The 14,668-nt window shown below is 32.3% G+C and overlaps 1 non-coding gene across 1 annotated transcript; it reads right to left on the bottom strand.

Moving 5' to 3' along the window:
- Positions 1-13,311: 13,311 nt before the first annotated feature.
- LOC131170733 (small nucleolar RNA R71) lies at positions 13,312-13,418 on the bottom strand. The gene has a single exon (XR_009141501.1). It is a non-coding gene; the product is annotated as a small nucleolar RNA R71 (small nucleolar RNA).
- Between the last annotated feature and the right edge of the window lie 1,250 nt (positions 13,419-14,668).

The raw sequence follows: 14,668 nt of genomic DNA, 5'->3' as shown, positions 1-14,668 counted from the left end.
TCAAAAGACTAATCAGACAACATGGCCAAGTTTGCATACTTCCTATCTAGCCCCTTTAGGAACCTCTTTACCTTCATACTTTCTGTAGCCACTGCTGTGGGGGCATACCTACTCAGTTTTAAAAATTCTGTAGCATATTTATCTACTGATCTACCATTCTACCTTAAAGCCTCAAAGGCCCATTGCTTTTGGTCTCTGAAGCTTTCTGGTACAAATCCGTTAATGAACAGTTACAGAAACTGGGTCCAAGATAATCCCTCAATGTGAGGTAGTACGTAGTCTGCCATCCACTGCCTTGGCACTGGCCCCAATACATGCTGCACACATTCTACCAATCTCCTGTCAGTTAACTGCAGTTCCACCCCTGCCTGTTTGCAGGAATCTAAAAATCGATAAGCATCATCAGTTACATCATAGATACCAGGCACCGGCTTCTTAAAATTAATTATTTATTTATAAGGTTACACTCTTGGTACGGTGGATTGCTGTTGTTATGGTGGGTGGACCATATATTGTGCCATCATATCGATGGTTCTTTGTAATCCGGTTAGGGTAGCTGCCATTGGGTCCATAGGACCCTGGGCCATAAAAGACTGTTCCTGAACCGATGGTGGCTGCTCTTCTACTTGAGCAGCTCTAGGTCTCTTGCCCCGCCTTCTCGGGGCAGGCGCCTCATCCTGTGCTGACACCTCGTCTGGCACATCCCATTCTGGTGTAGTGGTAGCTCTTCTGCTTCTACACATATTCCTAAAATTCAGCAGCATTAGCCCACCAAATTCAAAACAGCATGTTACATAGCTCTATAGACTCATATTTTTACACAATTATATGAAGTAGAAATTAGAAGCAAGGATGACAATGTAAGGATGAATGTGGACCCTATGCTCCGCATGTGACTTCTACTAGACTCTCCTCAAAACTTTAGACATATATTCCCCATGAATCTGGAGCCTAAGTTCTGATACCACATTTGTCACGACCTAACTTATGGGCCAGACCAACACTAGGACTGGGCCAGCCTAAAGCCTCCAAGGCCCATAGTAAGCCTAACTATTCCTTAACCCAATCCTAAGGCCCATTTTAAGCCCAATTTTAAGAATTCAACCAGCAGAGTTCGGCAATAACAAGGACCATACAACGGGGAGTTTTTGACTCGCCCGACCTGTAAGCACTATATATAACAATTTAGGGAGCTCAGCTTACCCTCTATATACTCATAATGTCATAAAATCAAATGGGAGCTCAACTCCCTCATCTAATTTAATCATACATGCATTTAATAATTTTACAGATCCAACACGACATTATATTATAGACCCAATTCAAATAAAATACTTCTAACACATGCAGAATTCTAGAAGTTAGTAAAATTATATAAAACATCACAGACATTAATAGATGACTTGGGAGGGAGAGAGGCAGGTTAGAACTCAACAAGAAATCTCCTATATCCTGGAAAAATAAGGTGAACAGGAGTGAGCGTTCGACTCAAAGAGTAAAATACCAATTTTAAGTACAATTTCTATAGCTATCTAAAGCTAATGCATCCTAAAAAGTGGAATGCAACACCTTCATAATTTTCATACAAATTGCATCATAATAGCAAAAAGGTAATTTGGAGCACTCACGCACCCATATAATATGCAAATAGTACATATATGGGGGGCTGATCCCCTGTACAGCTCTCTTAATCCAACCTCTACCAGCGAGTACATCTCAAGCTAGACTTTCGCTTAATAGACCAAATACGGGGGCTAGCGAGATCATCTCGAGCCGTGCCTAACCTGACTTATCCATAAAAGGATCAGATCCCAGTGAGTCAAGCTCTAGCTGCATTTACCCATCTTGTCCATACCCAATACCACATACCACACACACACTAACACACACACACTGCTCCAAATTATCATAAAACAACATCCATAGCATTTCATCAATTAAAAATGTAATATAAAGCATGCCTAATATTGAACTACATAAATATATATTTATAAGTGATGCATGGGCATGCCTAAATATATAATAATAGTGAAATTATAATTAAAATCAATATTTTACTCAAAGACATGAACCGAGGTCATTGCGGCGGCTGGGCGAAGGAGGAAGGCTGTCCCAGCTCACCTATGCCAATTCCGACCCTTGGGATATTTGAAAATGGTAGGGTAGCCTATAATCTCGACCCAATTCTAAAGCTTTCTCTGTAGCTTGCCTGTCTGGCCCGAAATTGCAAACCTGAATAATTGTCGAATTTTCGCGAAATGATCGTATCGAAAAATGGTGTTGGAAAATTTTGAAATAAGTATTGCCGCGAAGCTCTCGTCGAGGGGAGCACTCTGGTACTCTCAGATTTTTCGTGGGATTCACGGTTTACTAGAAATCTAGCCCAAAAGTCAAAATGGGCTAAAACTTCCTGAGTAAAAATTAGACAAACCTCTCGATGGATTTTTGTATTCTTGGTATCTATAGAAAGCTCTCGAGGTATAGATGGGTTTTGGGATGAGACCTGGTCCAATCGGTGGCCGGATTGGCCAGAATCAGCCCGGGAAGTTGAAATGGTGCGCGCGCGATGGGTGGTTTTTGGCTCGATTTTTCGGCGGCCTAGAGGCCAATCGGCGGTGGGGGAGGGGCGGAGTAGGTTGCCGGTGACGCGGGAAGGGGAGGGGAGGCCGTGGCCGGCGCGGAGGGAGAAGGAAGAGGGAGAAACGGGAGGGAGAAGTGGGTGTCGGGGAGAGAGAAAGGAGAGGAAGAAAAGAAGGAAGGGGACCAGTCCGATTCGGTTAGGTTTGATTCGGCTGGTTCGATTCAGAATACCTGAAATTGAATTTTTTACTCTGCCTTGGAACCGAAAACAAGGCCCAAAAATTCCGAAAAAATTTCATAAAACTCAAAAAAATTTGTAAAGTCTAAATATATTTTTAGTTTTGCCACATGATCTTTAAATTAATTTGTAAAAATTTACAAAGTTTACTGATTTTGAAAAATCAAACCCGATTTCTAAAATTCAAAAAATTTCAAACAATTTACCAAAATTTCAATAAAATAAAATATTAATATTTACTCATAAAATAAGTAATTTAAAATCTAGGGGTGTTACAATAAGTTAGGACTTGTTTGGCATTGTTGTTGGAACTGCTGTTGAGAAAATCACTTTTTTACATATACTAGTTAGAGAGTATTAAAAAATAATTTAAAATTAAATTTGATAAATTTAGTCGTAAGAATACTAAAATAACAAAATAATTTTTTCCTAAATTACTTTTTTTAACAGTATCTAAAATAGTGCTTTTATTTAGAAAAATAGTTTTGAATCTCCAAACACAATGTCAAACAGACACTTCGAAAGTGAATATCTGCTTCTAAAATCAATTGTAGAAACTCAAGAGTTCTAAAAATGGGATTGTAGGGGGAAAAAGGAAATTAGATCGAAATTGTAGAATGAACTCTATGATGTGGATTAAGGGAAAGGTGAAACAAGAAGAAGAATTGAAATCACAATACTTTTGTTGGTTTCCAAATAAAAATAAGCAAAGCAAGAAAGTATTCTTTTAGGACTAAAAAATTGTCACACAATTTATTTATTGCTTCGGCATTTATATAAGGAAATTGCTTGCTAAAATCTGCGAAAGATGACACAAAATTACCGAGAGCATTTTTTGGCATCTTTTCCTTACTATCAATATTAATATAATAAGATAATAGAAAATTCAAATAAATGATTGACGCTGTCAGCAAAAGCTTTTCTATTTTGTTGGAGATAAACTTATCTTCTTCTAAGTTCTTATTTGCAGTAGATCGAGCAACATTGATCACTCTTTGCAGACTCCCATCTTTCTTCTCTGATCTTGGAATATAACTTTGGGCAATGCCTTCATCATACTGTCTGCAAACTGATCGTTTGTTCTGAATGAACCAGGCTGTTTATTTGTCTGGGCTTCTCTAATAAAGTAAAACTAAATCTTAAAGTGCTTAATTTTTCCATGGAGCAATGGATTATTTGAGACTGCCATAGCAGCTTTATTATGAACAAAAATCTTTGTTTCTTCTATTTGCTCCATTTTTAAGTTCGCTAAGAATTTCCTGAGGAATAAAACTTGATTTCCGACTATAGTTGTTGAACCTATGATGCATAGAAACGCCGAGTCTTGACGTTTCCCCGTTTCGAAAATGTTTCTGATAAAGAAACAGAGAGACAGGCTAGCAAGACATTTCGGGCCCATTTCCTGAAATTGGAATAGTTGGAAACGCGTTGCTTCCGTTGAAAATGAGTTTCTTCAGAAAGATGGCTTAGATTTAAAACGCGACAAAATAGAGAGAGAGGTGAGAGCAGTGGAACAACGCAGCATCACAGAAAGAAGAGGAGGAGGAGGAGGAGGACAGACTTAGTGGCAACAGCACTGGATCAGCAGTGCATGTAAGTCGATCCGAGATCCCTTTAATCTTCCCAGTTCCCATGCTTTGCGCTGCCTCTGATTAGTTTTTGTATATGTGTTTTGAATAACAAAGGCTTAATCAATGGTTGAGATTGGCTTTTAGCATGTGGGTTTGGCTGTGATTTAGCAAAGAAAGTTGTAATCTTCAATTATATATATAAACATGGAAAACGAAAATGTGAGATACATGTAAATATATATATATATATATATATTTACATGTATCTCACATTTTCGTTTTCCATGTCCGTTTTTGTGTTTCTGTGTCCGTGCTACATAAATTGCAACATATTCAGCTTCAATAGTTGATTAAGTAATAATTTCTTGCTTTTTGGAGCACCAAGCTTGCTAAGCCAAAACTGAACAGACATCTAGAACTACCGTTCATGAGCTTGAACTGTGATATTTATTATGGATTAGAAAAGGAAATTTAATAATTTTAAAATATTATACCATATAAATTAAAACAAATAAAATTATTTGATTAAGCTCAAGAAGATTGAATTTACGACTATAATATTTGAACAGATCTCAACGTACTTGCATATTTTGCAAGTTGAGTTTGAGAAGTAGTTTGACTAATATCTATTAATATGTTCTAGTGTAACTAAAGGAATAATAGGAAGACTTGTTTATAGTCAGAGATTATAAATTTTAAGAGTTGACATATTCAGGTTCTAGTGTTTCTATATTTGTGATCATAATTAGCATTATTTTATATGAATACTCACATTTGTTAAAGAAGCATTATTTCACCACACATGATAAATTTTATATTAAAAAAAAAATTCTTGCTGTATATGTCTTAAAAGAAGATGAACTATCTTGCTAGGAAAATGTCATCCAAAATGGTGATGTTAGTTTCAGAGTTAAATCCAAAATATCACCATTTCACAATTTTATTACCCAAAAACATATATAAGATCATATTTTAGTCATCAAATACTTTTATATAAGAAATTAATGGTTCAAATTTTAATCTCTTTGAAAAAATTGTTAATGGAAAAATTAGTAAGTTTAGAATTTATGTTAAATATTTATTTTGCAATTTAATTTGAATATATGATAAAAAAAAATATAATTATTTATTGGGACTAATTATCTCTTTTTTTATTTTCTAAATGTCTCATGTTACATGTATACCATCAAATTGAAATGAGATTATACAGATTAAAGCATCAATTTAATTATTTAGAAGTAAATAATACAATAAGCTAAATTTTAATTTTAATTATTATATCCCAATTAAAATGTTGTTATTGCAATTATGATGTGATTTCTAGATTCAACTACAGTTTATATCATGGTATTTTCATTAACCCAATTTGTACTTTACTAGTACTAATACACCAAACTAAATACACTAACTCATACACCCTTCCTCAAGCTTGTACAACAACTGCAATATTCCATTATTTTATCTGATACCCATTTAAACCACAACATTAATTAGTCATTCCTCTTAAAATTAAAAAAAAAAATTATGCAAATAGAACCGCACATATAATATCTTTCCAAATAGAAACTTAGTGATCTTATTCACTTTAATCATCCTAATTCCTAAGAACAAATCTTCAACTAACCATAAGAAATGATACAAAATTTTGGTAAGAAAACAAATATGGGCAAACAAATCGAACCCATAATAGTCCTTACATTAGAAAACTGTAGAAAATGAACAAACAAAAGAAATAGAGAGAAAAGTTACAAAAATCAAGAAGAGGCAAGAGCATGTTTCCATGGATAGGTGGACTGAGATTTTATCATATTTACAATTCATGATTTACTAATCAACTGAGTTAGAAAATTCAATTCCTTATTTGAGAATGTATGATTGAAAATTGCAGTAATTGTTGTGTTCATATCAATTTTCACAATTTTCAGTGTAAGGCATTTTGCATTCCTATAAGGAAATTTAAGGGAACAAAAGCATACCAAAGAAACCTCCACCCCCAACAGCTATAACGATTTCTATTCGAACCCCTGCAACCAAAATAAAATTAAGGGAAAAATATAAATGATTAAAATGAAATCCACAAAGCCTCATTTAAAAAATATAAATTTTCCCCAAAAAAATATTCAACCCTATTAAACTGTTGTTGACTACATCATATCTTCTAACCTAACCACGCTTATGGACAATAGTCATGAATTTGTTTTTGATTTCACATTTTCCCAACTTTTGTCCACATGCCAATTATTTCCTTTCAAAATCTATTTATCCAGCAATAAAATCAATTCATCCAATAAACACCATAATAACTAAATCTTCAATAAAGAAAATTGATCATGAATAATTTACAATAAAAAAAACTGAGATATTTAAGATAAAAGCGGAAAAGAAAATCAAAGCCAAGTTCTCTAATACTTTGCGTTTGTGACCCAATATTATAATTATCAAACCAATCAATTCCAAAATAGGCTTCAATAATTGAAGACCCAGTCAACGAATTTAGATGAAACCCATAATGCCAAAAAAACTAAAATAGAACGTAGAACACATAGAGCAAAGAGATTCAATTTTATAAAGAGAGATATTTTAGCTTATAGAGGAAGAGAGAAGGAGAAACTGTTACCTAAAGTCTACTTTGTACTAGTATCATTTATCAGCACAAAAAGTAACCCTATCACTATGAACATAACCATGTCACTTTCGATAACATTGTTGTAGCCAACCAAGATACCAACTTCAGCCTTATCATGCTTTTAAATTTTAATTTGCAAAAACAAAATTGCTTAAAAACTCTCTTCTCTATTACTACTTTCTTTGCAGCCATAACCCAATAAAAAAGGGGTTTAGAAAGGAGAAAAAAAGAAAAAAAAAGTTATGCAAAAAAAAAAAGCTATGACTACATTGGACGAGATATGCAGAACCTTTGCTACTATGAGGATTTTATATTGCCCAATTAAATAAAAAAATTTAATAAGCTCATATTCTAATATTTAAATTTTCTCCAAAAAAATATTTAACCCCATTAAACTCTTGTCAACTACATCATATCCCCTAACCTAGCCACACTTGTGGACCATTTCACATTTTCCTAACTTTTGACCACATGCCAATTATTTCCTTTCAAAACCTATTTATTCAACAATAAAATTAGTTCATCCAATAAGCACCATAATAACTAAATCTTCATTAAAGAAAATTGATCACTAATGATTTATCATAAAAATTGGGATATTTAAGATTAAAGCGGAGAAGAAAATTAAAGTCAAGTATGTGACCCACTATTGTAATCACCAAACCAATCAATTACAGAAAAAAAAAAGACCCAATTAGGTAGAAATGAAGATTCAGACAAAACCCACAATCCCAAAAAACCGAAATAGACCCAAAAACACAGGAGAAAAAAGAAAAAAAAAACTATGTAGAAAAAAAAAAACTTTGAGGACATTGGGCAAGAAAATTTTTCTGTAAGATGTGCATAACCTTTGCTACTATGAGCATTTTGTATTGCCTAATAAAATAAAAAATTTAATGAGCTCATATTCTAATATTTAAAAGGTTTTTTTTATTGCCCTAACTAAATAAAAAATTAGTGATCCATATTTTTTAAATTTTCTTTTAAATAATAAAGAAGAATTAAAAATAAAATAAAATTGCAAATGAGGTACACAATACACTTAGATCTAAATGTTGCATCCATTATTGCCCCCTATATCTAAATGTTACATTCATCATTGATTGATTTTTTTATTTAAATAAAATATTTAATGGGCTAATATTATAATAATTAAATATTTTAATTTTTACTGCCTAACTAAATTGAAAAACTAAAAGTTCATGTTTTTTTAAATTTTCTTTTAAGTAATAAAAAGGAAATTTAAAAAAATTTAAATTATGAATAAAGTACACAAAACAAATAGGTAATGTCACATACATCATTAATCCCTAGGTCTAAAAACCATCTAGAAAAATTTTGTTGGAAGTTCTTGGTCTACCAAATCAGTTACTATCCTCCTAAACACAAGTACCTATTGAGTTGAGTTGACATTGTAGTTCTTCGTCTCTTTTTTCCAATGAGTGATCAAGCAAACCCAAGCTTTATATGCACTTGTTAGTGTTTAATATATAATTTTAAGGGTAAAAAAAAAAAAAAGTAATGTTAGGACTACTCAAAATGTGACTCAAAGTTTATGAGAGCTTAAGGTTGTCTAATCACTACTCTTTATGTAGTTGGTTTTCATTAATGATTTACTACCAGGTTCTTTGTTTTAATATACTGGCAATAGTGGCTTTGTGGACATATGGGAAGAGATCAAGACATGGATTGTTGGAAAGCTGATGAGAATATGGTGTCCATGTTTAGCCCTGATGAATTAGCACCCAAATTTCAACCCAAGCCCAATCGATTGTGGAAGGTTCAAGCACAGTTGTGGTGTCAAAGTATAAGCATGTTTCTGATGTAGACTATCTAGTGTAATCTTCCCATTTCAAACTTGTGTTACCCTTTTCTATTGTTCACTATAAAAGTGAATCCAAACTGATCCAACTCATTTTCCTATCAACAAAACCTATACTATTTGGAATCATATAATATAATTTCTCCATGTCCATCTCTTTGTCCATTTGGAGAAATTAAATAATACTTCTTGATTTATCTTTAAGATAGTCTACATGAAATAGTAAGCAAACAGTAATCAAACATATATGTATTGATGCATCCTAAAATATTATAATTATCAAGACATTTTTTTTAATAATTAAAAACTGTGATTGCTTATGTATCAATCAATAATTTGCATGCCATTTTATGTAACATGCTTCCATAAAATCACGAATAGTACATAATTACTCATTTGCTTAGTGGTCTAAGCGTATGATAAATTCATTACACCATTGGTTTTAGCACTCTTACCATTATATTAGTCATATTTTTTAATAAAAAAAATAGGTTTTAATTATTTTTAATAATTATTTATTTTGAGAAATAAAAAATAAAAGTCATTGTCGTGTGCTCTAATTATCTACTTTTGCCTTTTGAGACACATCCGTTAATGTAAGTGTCATTTATCCCTTAATGAAAATTATTGAAGCCCCAAGTCCATCAGACTTAGTCGGGGTGACCAAAAATCAATTATAATGAAAAAATCAATTATTTTAGTTTTATTTTTTTTTATTTAGTTTGAGTATATTACTATTTTTTTATAAAGTTTTATTTTCATAAGAAGCTAAAAATAAAATAAATTGATTTTAGTGATAGCAATGGGATGGGTTTGAGGCAAGATCATTCTCCCGTCCCCACCCTGCAAATGATCGATATTTAGATAGGAAATTCTCCACTGAAAAGAGGGGCAAGAAAGGTTTCCCTGCAGAGATTTTCTTATTTTATTTTCTTTTCTCTTTCTTCTTTTTTCTTTTTTCTTTTTTCTTTTTATTTTTATTTCAATTTATCATTATACAATATTAATTTATTTATAAAAAAATAAATTATAAGATAAAAATATAAGTTTTAAACATAATTCCTAAAAATGTACATATATTTTTTTTGTTAAAATTATAATTTTAAGTACTTAAATAATAATAATAATAATAATAATAATAATAATAATAATAATAATACACATGTTTCAAGGACTCGGGTAAAGAGACCTTTCTCGTCCCTATCTCCATATAATATCAAAAATGGGGCGAGATCAAAGAAACTTGATTAGGTGTGGAACGAGTGAGTATGGTTCGGGACTAATTGTTATCCCCGACTATTTTTTCTATTTACGACCAACTTTTGTTGATTTTATGGACTTTTATGGAATACAATGTGCAATTTATAAAATTTATAGTATACACAAAGAATAAGAGTGTAGAAAGTAAAAAGGCCCAACAAAATAGACCCAAACCAATAAATCAAACATTTTATTATTCAATTTGATTTGATTCAATTTCTACTTCAGTTCGGTTTAACTCGATTAATATTATATCTTAGTTTAATTTTTCAATTATTTTAGTTTAGTGTGATTCAGAATCAAAGTGATAGACCACATAGGTCTAGACATAATTGTGTTTTTTTTTTTTTAGTTATATAATTTTCAATAACACTCAAATTTTAAATATTATAATTTTGAAGATAATTTCATCTTATTGAATTAAAGCTTACTAGAAAGAATCAGTTGTCTTGCTTTAAGTTTATGAATATGAAATTTACAAAACTTTGTTCATTTTTAAGTTGTATTTAAAAACTATAAAGGCTTGAAAATATAATGATTTTGTCAATATATATGGAGTTCCTCTAAATAAATTATATATGCTATTTTCCATAAAAATAAATTTTATATGCTTATATTATATGATTAAAATAATCTTTTTATCTTCATATTAAAAAAATGGCAATAATTTTATCAATGTACTTACAATCCTATGTGTTATTTTATGTGGCTTGAATTTTGAATATATCTTCATGGATTTAAACTGTGACCCGATCCGAAAGTTTTGCGCTGCGATCTCATTTACATAAAAAGTGAGATCTATGGTAGTAAAATTATAAGATATTTGAGAAACACACAAAGATTAGGGTTTGAGAGTTTCCTGTGAACATAAACCTTTATTGCACTCATTTCATATAGGCATTTTAGGGTAGTTTTGCATCCATTTTGCCCTTATATTTTAGTATATTTTATGTTTTTAGCTTTATTTTAGCTTATTTGTTAACTTTAGTTACTTATATTTGATTTTTGTAGTTTTGTTGTTTTTATAGGTTTTTGTGGCAAATTGAGGGTCAATGAGTGCATTAGGAAGTGATTTGAAGAAATTTGGAGACCCTTAAGCATGGAGAAAAGTTAAAGAAATCAAGCCTTAAAAGATAAGTTAGCCGAAATTTGCTTGAGACTTTGCTTATGATGTTGCTCAGGGTATGTCATATTGCTTAACCTTAAGCCGCAAGTCAAGCACGGCTTAAATCCTGCACATTCAAGCTTTCATCCTAAAACCTACTGAGAATTGCTTGAGGTCTTGTTTAGGGTAAGCAGCAGTGCATAAGGTGCAACACAGGTCAAGTCAAAAGTCAAGCATGAGCAGAAAAAGTCATTTTATTCCAAACCTGCTGAGATTTGCTGAGAACCATAGACCAAAAATTGCTGAAGAACCGAAAATTACTGAAGAACCTGCTTAGGGTAAGCAGTACACTGTCCAGAACGTGGATAACTTTGCTAACATGGATATTTTTACACCACATTTCCTATCCACTCCTTAGCTCTTATCTATTTTTAGGGCAACTTTTGGGACCATATAAAAGTATCATTTTCTAGTTTTTGCCACAAGAAGTAACAAGAGGAAAGAATAAGAAACAAAAAGAAAAGAAAAATTACAAAAAGGAGAAGGGAAGAGGATACCATAAATTCTACAGAAGAGGAGCTGCTGCAGCCATTCTTGGAGCTCCAAGACTTAGAGTTTTTTGTCCCTCCACCTAGGTTTTTCTATTTTTAGTCCCCTTATCATGTTTTTGTTTACTTTTTCATCAATCTCTCTTGTAAATACCAACGTGAGTGAGTAAACTCTCTGGATTTCAGAGTTGGGAAATATGTTTTATATTAATTTATGGATTTGGACTGGGTATTTCCATATTTAATATAAATATGTGTTTAGATTCTTTCCTTGTGCTCTTGATAATGTTGGTACCCATTGGGTATTGTGTTAATCTTTGATTAAATGACCGAAAGGTGAAGATCATTGATAGATAATCAAGAATTGGAACTTAAAATCACCTAGATTTAGAAATAAACTAGGGTTTTAAGAGGAATTAATGATTGGTTACAAAACTTAATGGGCTTTAAAGTAATCAAATATCATACGAAAATAGGTTTGGTTATTTTAGATCACACTTTGGTTTACTTGAAAAAGATATTAAAGGAATTTAGAATCAATCACCTTCAAACTCTATTTTCCCTTAAAATTGGAATACCCAAGACAAATCCCAATTAATTTATGCATAAACCTCCAGCTCTAGAATCATTTTTATCATAATTAGACTTTTATTCAAATTACCCATTGTTAATTTAGTTAAATTGCATCTAGATTTAGAATTTATTTGCTTGCTCTTTACCCATTCCAATTAGATTTATCAATTTACTTTGCTCATTTACATTTACCATTTACTCATCAATCACTAGCTCAAATAATCGCTTTATTAATAGTTTGGTACTCAAATAGCAAATCCTCGTGGGAACGATACTTATCACTCTATTACTTGATACGACCCGTATACTTGCGGATTTGCGCATCAAGTTTTTGACACCGTTGCCAGGGATTTGATTTTTGTTTGATATTGAACGATTGTTTGTTTGGTTAATTTGGGCATTTTACTTTGAGAATTTGTTTATTTGGTTTTTCAGGTACTTTTATTTTATGAGAAGGACAAAAAGTGAAGAAATCAATTTATTCTTTGATCCAGAAATAGAAAAGACAGCAAGAGCTTTAAGAGCAGAAGCTAAGAGGAGAAAAATTGAATTTAAAGCTCAACAACAAGAAAGAGCACAAGAGCAAGAGCAATTACAAGAAGAAATGGCCAACAACAATAACAATCATTTTGTGAAGGATCATGCCTATCCTAACATTGGAGATTTCATACCAAGTATCACAAGACCAAGAGTAGAAGCTAATAATTTTGAATTGAAGCCTGCACTGTGTCAGATGGTACAACAATCACAATTTAGGGGAAGTCCAAGTGAAAGTCCACATGTACATCTAGCACATTTTCTTGAGATCAGTGATATGTTGAAGATAAATGGAGTTTCTGATGATGCAATTAGACTCAGATTATTCCCTTTTTCTTTGAAGGATCGAGCTAGAGAGTGGTTACATTCTTTGTCATCGGGTTCTATCACAACATGGGATGAACTTTCTCAAGCATTTTTGGCTTAATTTTTTCCACCAAGCAAGACAGCTAAGCTAAGAAATGAGCTGACTTCTTTCAAACCTAGAGATGATGAGAGCTTGTATGAAGCATGGGAGAGGTACAAGCATTTGCAAAGGAGATGTCCACATCATGGGATTCCTAAGTGGATGCTTGTTCAACACTTTTATAATGGAGTTTCACCAGCTATTAGAAGTACAATTGATGCATCTTTTAGAGGCGATCTTATGGAGAAATCTGAAGATGAAGCTTTTTCTGCTTTAGATAAAATTGCTTACAACAATTACCAGTGGAGTTGTGAGAGGAATGAGATCAAGAAACTAGCTGGTATGATTGAGCTTAATGCCATGAATATGATTAATGCTAAGTTTGATGCTTTAACAAGGAAGATGGACAAGCTAAGCATGAACATAGATTCTTCAGTTGGAGGTTCAAGTAATTCAGTGGAAGTTGGAGCTACAAATGTGTAACACCCTCACTGTAGCAATTTCGTACATTCTACTGTTTCGGTGACCGGTGTCGGTCCGGACAGCTAGAACGTTTGGAAAAACATTTAGACTAAAGTGAAGAGCCATAATTAACTCATATATTAATAAGAAAAATTTAGGAAAAATTTTAGAAATAAAATACAACTAACTAAAATGAGCCGGTGCCCTAGCGATGGGTAACCTAGTGGGAAGTTGCGGTCTTCACAGTTAGGAGCTCTAAACCCGGGGAAAATCTCATGAAATAATTTTTGGGACACCAGAGAAGAGTCATTGAGATTTTTATGGCATTAGAATGCCAAGAAAAGGCTTAGAAAAATTTTTCAATTGGTACAAACAATTTTAACTCATTAAGCTAAACGGAGGGCATTTTGGTCATTTCGTCTTCAGAGATGATTTTTGGCCAACTTGTCCAGTTAACTAAATAATTAAAAATGAGTAAAAGAAATGAGAAAAGAAAATAAAATGTAAATTGAATCATTACATAAGCAATTATGTCATAATGCATAAAAGAAAATTTCCAACAAATTATAAATTCTAACTAATGGGAAATGGACAAGCCAATTAAAAAGAGATAAACACAAATAAATTGAGGTAAAAATGAAAACAAAATTCTACAACTTACCTTCCCATTTCAGCCGGCTTCTTCCTCTCACTCCTCTCACCATTGTTGATCAAAACTTCTCATTAGAAATTCTTGATAAACCACCATAAAATTTTAAAGCTTACTTCACAAAACCTCTTCCTCACCCCTTAAAATCTCTCTAGCCAGTAAAAAGAAGAAGGAAAAGGAAGGTTTTGCAAACTTGGGAGTTAGCTCTAACAAGGTTAGTGTCCAATTCCTTTTCTCTTTCTTTCAAATTTCTTGTTAGAATGATAAATTAAACTAGGATATGTAAAATTC

This window comes from Hevea brasiliensis, chromosome 11, assembly GCF_030052815.1.
Source record: "Hevea brasiliensis isolate MT/VB/25A 57/8 chromosome 11, ASM3005281v1, whole genome shotgun sequence".
In the NCBI taxonomy this organism is placed as follows: Eukaryota; Viridiplantae; Streptophyta; class Magnoliopsida; order Malpighiales; family Euphorbiaceae; genus Hevea; species Hevea brasiliensis.
The sequence above is the reverse complement of the archived record's forward strand: the minus strand, read 5'-3'. Positions and strand labels throughout refer to the sequence as shown.